Raw genomic sequence first — 9,047 nt, forward strand, 5'->3', positions numbered from 1 at the left:
TCATCAGGACAATTTGTACAAAAACCAGCGGAAAAGCTGCATTCATATTACATGACAGGAGAGTGCTGATTGGTCAGCAAATGGACTCTAATTGGTAGAGGTGTCATCATGGGTAATGCAGCAATTAATGACGATTGACAGTTACTTGCCAATCTTTGCATAAATTTTAAATCAAGTAGTTGACTGTAATTTTTCAGGGCATTGCTGAATGGCTGACACTTATTTAGTTGAGCTGAAGCGGGCCCTAATAGACCAAATCAATGTAACTTCTAATACACACAGTAAGCCACACTGTGCGCCTGATTAACAAACCTGATTGTCAATATAATTCTTTGCATGCTCAGGGTTATCCAATAGGTGTTGTTTAATTGCAGAATCACATCTATATTGGACACTGATGTGAGTACAGAAAGCACAGGCTGGTTGGGTACAATCAGCATGTTGCTTGTTGCAAACAGTCAAAGGATATGTTATTTGATATGTTCCACCAGTCTTTGGGACACATGTCCTACATTGTTGGCATCACACTGGAATTCATATAATACATCATCCATTCGTATGATAGGCAAAACGTCATTTTGGCTCATTGGAAGCAAATCACTTGTGTTGCCACTGCATAGTAATATCGCAGCTAACTTGTTGATCAACCATTTCAACCTCGGTATCTTCCAGAGTAATCTGAGCTAAACTGGGTGTTTACCAGGGCCAAAAGTCACCAAGATAAATGTATAATGTTTTATTTTGATGTTAGAAGGCAATGATTTATTTAGGCAGAGTCCTGGGAATCCATACAATCTGATGCAAAACAAAGAGCCTTGACAAGCAGATTGTTACATTAGGAAGGAAACCACAACTTATAAATTAAAAATACAAATGTTTAGAAGATTAAAGAAAGAGTAAGTTTTCAATTCAAAACACGTAGAAACCTATTGTTTAAACAATCAGATTGGCAAGGGTAAACAAAGCTAACAAATTGTCATGGACATTATTAAGGGTGCAAAAGGGACGTTTGGACCCAGGAGGCAGTGTTTAAAAGAAATGATGTCCCCTAACAAGATCAAGTAAGAATGGCACAAGATTTCTTTTTATTTTTAAAACCATTATTGCTTAAAAAGATTCACTTTCTGATTGTTCGGCAAGAAAGAAGTAAATACCATTCCTTGGAGAAAGCAGGGGTTAGTAATGAGCTGCCAATTTAAAAAAAGAATATTCATCAGGAAACTCCGAGACTGTGCTCAGAGCTTGGACACCTAGCGCAGAGCTCAGTGACCGTGCACAGAACTCCGAGACTGTGCTCACAGCTCAGTGATCGCGCACAGAACTCCGAGACTGTGCTCACAGCTCAGCGATCGTGCATAGAACTCCGAGACTGTGCTCACAGCTCAGTGATCGTGCATAGAACTCCGAGACTGTGCTCAGAGCTTGGTGACTGCGCACAGAGCTCGGAGACCGCGCACAGAGCTCAGTGACTGCGCACAGAACTCCGAGACTGTGCTCAGAGCTTGGAGACCATGCGCAGAGCTTGGAGGCCGTGCGCAGAGCTTGGAGACCGGGTGCACAGCTCAGAGACTGCGCGCAGAGCTCGGAGACCGTGCACAGAGCTCAGTGACCATGCACAGAACTCTGAGACTGTACTCAGAGCTCGGAGACTGCGCGCAGAGCTCGGAGACCATGCGCACAGCTCAGCGACTATGCACACAGCTCAGAGACCACGCACAGAGCTCGGAGACTGTGCTCAGAGCTTGGAGACCGTGCAGCAATAAAACAAATTACAGAGAACATTAGTGAATGCTCTGTCTCCCTTGAGTTGACTGAGACCTGCTGACAACTATGAGCAGCTTTGAGATAGTAAGAACTGCAGATGCTGGAGTCAGAGATAACAGTGTGGAGCTGGATAAACACAGCAGGCCAGGCAGCATCAGAGGAACAGGAAAGCTGATATTTCAGGTTGGGACTCTTCTTCAGAAATGACCCTTCTGAAGAACGGTCCTGACCCAAAATGTCAGATTTCCTGCTCCTCTGATGCTGCCTGCCCTGCTGTGTTCATCCAGTTCCATGACCAGCTTTGTGTCTGCACTAAACGACACAGCAAAAAGACAGTACAATGAGCCTGGCTGAGGGAACAAAGAACGCAAAGACAATGCAAGGCAGGGGTGCTGTGAACATCCAGGGAGTCACCGAGTGAGTGAGCACTGTGACAATGAGTGAAGAGCCTGGAGGTACAGCCTGGTACAGTCCAGGAGCTGGGGATGTGTCCCCAAGCACACAGTGTCCTTGCTGCTGCGTTACAATAAGAGTTACCCAGTGCAGCATTGAAGTGTAGAACCATCCTGTAAGTGCATCAGAGATATGCCATGAGGGCTCTCAGAGACTGGTACATACCAGATGTCAAAGTCATGGATGTGAGGTGCATGTGACTGGTGCCCATGGCATGTGACCTGAAGGGTTGGTGCCCAGTGTCTAACATAGAGGTCATTCAGAGTAAACATGGAGCTGAATCTGCCAGGTAACCACTTAGATGTCCTTGTTGAGTTTTCCCAACACGGAGCCTATTCAACAAGCTTGGTAAGATGGGTTGATGAATACTAATGAGATGAGTTGGGCTGTTAACAAAGTGGTTAATAAGCTATAATCCCCAAATGAAAACTCACCACTACCTAGTGAGAATCCTGCCATGCCACTTGTGAAAAGCATAAAAGATGGTACAAGATGATCTCAACATTGAGATGCACTTGTTGCCCAATTGGGCTCCATATTTCACCATAGGCCAGGTCACACAGGCACCTATAGGATTCCACTGACATACTCTCTTCTTACAGTCATCAGTGGAGTTTGTGTGCACCGATTTTCAGTCCTGTGCTGATGCAGATTGATTTTTATTATCTCAACTAGTTGATTTGTTTTGGACTTTCTTGCTCACCCTCAGCAGTTGATTTATTTTGGTGAAATCAACTTGTCCGCTGCCTCAAATACTGAAGATTCCTTCTTGCTTGATATGAAGTCCCTTGGGCCAGAGGCACAATGGGTAACATGTCAGACCAGGGCATTGTGGGTTTTACTGGCTCAAATTAGTTATCAAAATGTTGTCTTCATAGAAGTGTGGGGACAGGCCCTTCAACCCAAACCAACCCTCAGATCATCCCACCCAGACCCATCCCCTATAACCCAGCTAATCTACACATCCCTGAACACTACAGGCAATTTAGCATGGCCAATCCACCTAGCCTGCACATTTTTAGACTGTGGGAGGAAACTGGAGCACCGGGAGGAAACCCACGCAGACACAGGGGGAATGTGCAAACTCCACACAGACAGTAGCCTGAGGGTGGAATCGAACCCAGGTCCCTAGCACTATGAGGCAGCAATACTAGCCACTGAGCCACCACATCACCAGCTGCTGTGCAAACTGACTTGATTCAGTTGGGTGTACTGTGCTGTGTGGTCACATGCTCAATCTGAACATTCCAAAATACACCTTCAATCAAACTGTTACCAGACTGATTCCTGGAACAGCATATGAAGAAATACTGGATCGGTTTGGAATATATTTATTTCAGTCCTAGGCCTGATATGAGGAGAAAATCCTTCACCCAGAATGTGGTGAGCCTGTGGAATTCTCTACCTCAGAAAGTGGAGGAAGCCAAAACATTGAATGTTTTCAAGAAGGAGATAGATATAGTTCTTAGGGGTAGAGGGAATAAAGAGTAGCAGCAAAAGGGGGAAGGGGAAACTGAGTTGGATGATCAGCCATTATCATATTGAAAGGTGCAGTAGGCTTGAAGGACTGTATTTATTTCCCAGCCCTAATTGTTCAAGAGGCAATTATATTGATGTGGGTCATGTAGGCCAGACCAGGTAAGAACCCTAAAGGATATTAGTGAACCAGATAGTTTTTTTCCAACAATGGTTTCACGATAATCTACTAGACTCTTAATTCCAAATTATTATTAAATTGAATTCAAATTTCTCCATCTGCAATGGCAAAATGCAAACCCAGGTCCCCTGGACATTAGCAATCATGTGATTACATCACCAGGCTATCGTCTCCCCCTAGTGGTCCTGATGGGAGTTCTGAGAGGCACTTTGCTAAGGAAAAGAAATCAAAAGACAATATCGCTGTCCCAAAGCAGGTACAAACAATGAGGAATAAAAAAGAAAGGACTTCACCCCAGAGAAGAGGTGAACAGTGCTCACTATGTGTTCCATCCGAAAGGAACCCAGAGATTCATGCATGCTCTGCACAGAGGGAAATCTTTAGAGCTAGGGTGTGCTCTTGAAAGAAAAAACAGTCTCAGGAATTGTTTTTTTGATTTTGGGTATATTGTGTGTATACAGTGAGTATCCTGCAAGAATATTGTGGATGTATTTTGGATATGGACATAGAACATGGAACTGTACAGCACAGGATTGGGCCCTTCGGCCCACAACGTTGCATCGAACATGACACCAATTTAAACTAATCCCTTCTGCCTGTCCTTGATTCGTATCCCTCGATTCCCTACATATTCAACTGCTTATCAAGAAGTCCCTTAAACACTCCTATCATATCCGCCTCCACCACCACCCATAGCAGCGTGTTCCACACTCCTACCACTCTCCGTGTAAAAAAACTTGCCCCTCACATCTCCTTTGAACTTTCCCCCTCTCGCCTTAAATGCATGCCCCCTAGTTTTTGACATTACAACTCTGGGGAAAAGATTTTGATCGTCAACCCTATCTATGCATCTCATGATTTTATAGACTTCTATCAAGTCTCCCCTCAGCCTCCACTGCTCAAAAGAAAACAATTTGAGTTTTTCTAGCCTCGCCTTATAGCTCATAGCCTCTAATCCAAGCAGCATCCTGGTAAACCTCTTCTGCACTCTCTCCAAAGCCTCCACATCCTTCCTGTAATATGGTGATCAAAATTGAATATAATACTTTTAAGTGTGGCCTAATTAAAGTCTTACAAATCTGCAACATGACATCCTGACTCTTGTACTCAATTCCTCAACCAATAAAGGCAAGTATGCCACATGCCTTCTTTACCACCCTATCTACTTGCATGGCCACTTTCAGGGAGCTATGGATTTGAACCCCAAGATCCGTCTGTACATGAATGCTGCTCAGGGTCCTGCCATTAACTGTATACTTTGCCTTTACATTCGATCTCCCAAAGTGCAGCATCTCACACTTATCCGGATTAAACTCCATCTGCCATTTCTCCACCCGTATCTGTAACTGATCTATATCCCACTGTATCCTTTGACAATCTTCTACATTATCTACAATTCCACCAACCTTTGTATCATCTGCATACTTACTAACCCACCCATCTACATTTTCATCCGAGTCATTTATATATATCAAAAACAGCAGAGGACCCAGAATGGATCCCTGTAGTCACGGACGTCCAGCCTGAAAAACACCCTTCCACCACTACCCTCTACCTTCTATGGGCAAGCCAATTCTGAATCCACGCGGCCAGGTCACTATGGATCCCATCATCTTAATCTTCTGGATGAGCCGACCATGAGGGACCTTGTTGAAAGCCTTACTAAAATCCATGTAAACAACATCCACTGCTCTACCTTCATCGATCACCTTTGTCACCTCCTTGAAAAATTCAATCAAGTTAGTAAGACATGATCTGCCCCACACAAAGTCATGCTGACTGTCTCTAATTAGTCCTTGCTATTCCAAAATGCGCAGAAATCCTATCCATAAAAATTCTCTCCAATAGCTTCCCAACCTCCAATATGAGACTCATCAGTCTACAGGTTCCTGGATTATCCCTATTTCCCTTCTTGAACAGAGGAACAACATTAGCTACTTACTAGACCTCTGGGACCTATCCAATGGCTAGTGAGGATACGAAGGTCTTGGTCAAGGCCCCAGCAACCTCCTCCCTTGTGTCTCTCAACAACTTGGGGTAGATACCATCAGGGCCTGGGGATTTATCCACCTTAACGCTTTTGAAGAGACCCAACACCACTTCTTTCTTGATCTCTAAATGCTTCAGAATATTAGCATGCTCCACACAAATCTCACTATCCTCCATATTTTCCTCTTGGGTGAACACCAATGTAATGTACTCATTTAGGATCTCACCCACATCCTCTGCCTCCAAGTTCCCTCCTTTATCCTTGAATGGTTCTACCCTCTCCCTAGTTATCCTCTTGTTTTTAATGCATGTATAAAATGCTTTGGGATTCTCTTTAACCCTACCTGCCAAGGTCATTCCATGGCACCTTCTTGCTCTCCTTATCCCCTGTTTGGGTTCTTTCCCCTTTTACTTTATATTACTCATGGGCCCTGTTCAATTTTAGCTTCCTAAACCTTACGTATGTTCTTTTTCTCCTTTTGACTAAATTCTAAACCTCCCTCGTTATCCAAGGGTCCCCTACCTTGCCATCCTTGACCTTACTCCTTACTGGAACATGACGGTCTTGACTCCCCAGCAGGTTGTTAAATAGTTCCCACATGCCAAATGTGGACTTGCCTGATAACAGCTTCTCCCAATTAAGACTCCCTATCTCCTGCCTAATACTGATATAATTTGCCCTTCCCTAATTTAGCCACAAGGTCCTGACTTATCCTTATTCATAGCTATCTTAAGACTTAAGGAGTTGTGATTACTGTTTCCAAAATGCTCTCCCACTGAAAAGTGAGTCACCTGGCCAGGCTCATTAGCCAATACAAGGTCCAGTATGGCTGTTCTCTAGTTGGACTATGCCCATACTGTTTCAAGAAATACCCACAATATACAATGAATATATTGTGAGTGTGATTTGGGAATACTACACTGAAAGTTGTGCCTCAGCAATGGTCAATACCCTCATGAGAGGGAGAGAGGAGGCTCAGGGCTGTGCTTACTCCGAACACTGACAAGTAAATAGCCAAGCAAAATATTATGATTAAAAAATGAGAACAGTTACATTAGAAATAAACTGAGATAGATTTCTTCATCAAGGAAATTAGAAAGAGGGCTTTGATAACTTTTAACCTGCTTACTGAAGTTACAATCTTAAGGGTTCCTCCATGTGTAGAAATTGCTGCAGATGTGTGGCCAAGATATTGCGTAAATCACCATTTTTTGAACATGATGCAGTATTGGCTAAGGATGTCAGCTGTAACCAGTAAACTCAGTTTTATAATAAATCTCACAGTTAGTTACATTCTAAAAATTTGTTCGTTAGAAAGATTTGAAGATTTGGACATTTTACAGGACTATCATTACAGGTTTTTTTTTTTCACTTTTTCTGCCAGAAAACAGCATTCCTGGAGGTTTCCTATCCTCTGTGGCAGGAGGAAATGCCATGCACATTTTTTAGTTCCTAGAAGTGAATGTAACAGCCTCCAAAGGCTAATGGGAGACAGAAATGCAGCGCATATTTGTCAAACTAATCAGCTCCAAATTAGGAAAACCCTGGAGAAGGGAATTTCCTTGTAGGGGATTGTATGCAGGAGGGGCTGCAGGATGGTACAAAATACAAAATTCTTTCCTTTTTAAAAAAAGCTTGCAGACTGTCCAATTGCATAGACCAGCTGTTCTGTTTAATAATCTCAGAGGAAAGGGAACTTCAAGTCTGAATGACAGGCCCTGGTTAAAATTGTCAGTCAATTGCTTTAATAATAATATTTAAACAGAACATGTATTTGACATAATATTTTAAAGGGAAATATCAAGACAGCCAATGCATTCCTGTTCCCCACGGTTCAGCCAATGCATTCCTGTTCCCCACGGTTCAGCCAATGCATTCCTGTTCCCCACGGTTCAGAAGTTTGTCATTGACAAAACAAGCCAGACAGCACCTGGAGATGAGCAGTCAACGTTTCGGGTATTACCCTTCTTCACGGTTTCTTCAGAGTCCTGAAGAAAGGTAATACCCAAAAAGTTGACAGTTCCTTTCCTCCAGATGCTGTCTGGCTTGCTGTGTTCTTCCAGCCTCCTGTTTGTCTGCCTCGGATTCCAGCATCTGCAGGTTTTTTTTGTCATTGCCAAAAGACAGGTTGAGGGAAACCATTTTGTCTTGAAAGATTAACATGTTGCAGCAGAAGCTGGTTCCCATAAATTTATACTAATTTATGCTAATATATACTAACTTATACTATACATACTAGTTTATACTGATATATATTGATTTATGCTGATTGCACTTTTAGATACAAAAGCTGTAGTGTTGATATAATTCTTACCGGCCTCTTTGTGATTGGTGGACTCCATTTATAGAGCCAAACAGTCATGAAGTCATACAGCACAGAAACAGACCCTTCGGTCGAACCAGTCTATGCCGAACATAATCCAAAACTAAACTAGTCCTACCTGCCTGCTCCTGGCCCATATCCCTCCAAACCTTTCATGTAACTATCCAAATGTCTTTTAGACATTGTAATTGTACCCACATTCACCACTTGCTCAGGAAGTTCATTCCACATGTGAACCACCGTCTGTGTAAAAAATTTATTTCATTATGTCTTTTTTTTAAATCTCTCTACTCTTATCTTAAAAATGTACCCCCTTGTCTTGAAATCCCCATCCTGGGGAAAATACAACTTTCATTATCTCTATCTATATCTCTCATTATTTTATAAACTTGTATCAGATTGCCTCTCAACCTCCTATGCTCCAGTGAAAATGTCCCAAGCTATCCAGCTTTTCTTTATAACTCAACCTTCCATACCCGGCAACATCCTGGTGAGTCTCTTCTGAACCCTCTCCAGCTTGACAGTATCCTACCTATAATTGGGCAACCAGAACTGGACACAGTATTTCAGAAAACATCTCACCACTGTCCTATACAACCCCAACATGACTTCCCAACTCCTATATTCGAAGGACTGAGCATTGAAAGCAAGTGTGCCAAACACCTTTTTAATCATCTTGTCTATACGTGACGCAACCTTCAAAGAATTATGTACCTGCACCCCTAGGTCCATCTGTTCTACAACACTACCCAAGGCCCTACCATTAATTATGTATGCATTGCCCTTTTTTTTGTTGTATCAAAATGCAATACCTTGCATTTATCCAGATTGAACTCCATCTGCCCTCCATTTGATCAAGA

This window comes from Rhincodon typus, chromosome 36 (assembly GCF_021869965.1).
Source record: "Rhincodon typus isolate 14 chromosome 36, sRhiTyp1.1, whole genome shotgun sequence".
NCBI lineage: Eukaryota > Metazoa > Chordata > Chondrichthyes > Orectolobiformes > Rhincodontidae > Rhincodon > Rhincodon typus.